Source organism: Petaurus breviceps, unplaced genomic scaffold, assembly GCF_028583685.1.
Source record: "Petaurus breviceps papuanus isolate PSGF00001 unplaced genomic scaffold, PetGlider_PUasm1.0 689, whole genome shotgun sequence".
In the NCBI taxonomy this organism is placed as follows: domain Eukaryota; kingdom Metazoa; phylum Chordata; class Mammalia; order Diprotodontia; family Petauridae; genus Petaurus; species Petaurus breviceps.
The window spans coordinates 6,269,188-6,269,716 of NW_027186458.1; positions in this window are offsets into that span (position 1 = coordinate 6,269,188).

A 529-nucleotide genomic window follows, 5' to 3' on the forward strand; every position below is an offset into this window, starting at 1 on the left:
TAGAGCTGGAAGGGAACTTAGAGGTCACCAAATCAGACACCCTCATTTTACCAAAGAAGAAACAGGCTCAGAGAAGTGATTTGTCCAGGGTCACACAGCTTTTATGTATCTGAGGTGGGATTTGAGCCCTGCTCTTTCTGATGCCAGGTCCACTGTCCTACCATTATACCATTATGCCTCTCAGAGTCAAGAATTGAAACCAATGTAGTCATTCCAAGTCCAGCTTCCTTTAACTATTTTGTCAGCAAACCAAAGTCCAGACTGAGTCAAGACTTGTAAAAAACGCTACTGGCTCGAAACAGGGCTTCTTAAAAAAAAAAAAAAAACATTTCCACATTAGTCATGTTGTGAAAAAAGAATCAGAACAAAAGGGGGAACTACAAGAAAGAAAAAATGAGAGAGACAGAGAGAGAGACAGAGAGAGAGAGAGAGAGAGAGAGAGAGAGAGAGAGAGAGACAGAGACAGAGAGAGAGAGACAGAGAGACAGAGAGAGACAGAGAGAGAGAGACAGAGAGAGACAGAGAGAGA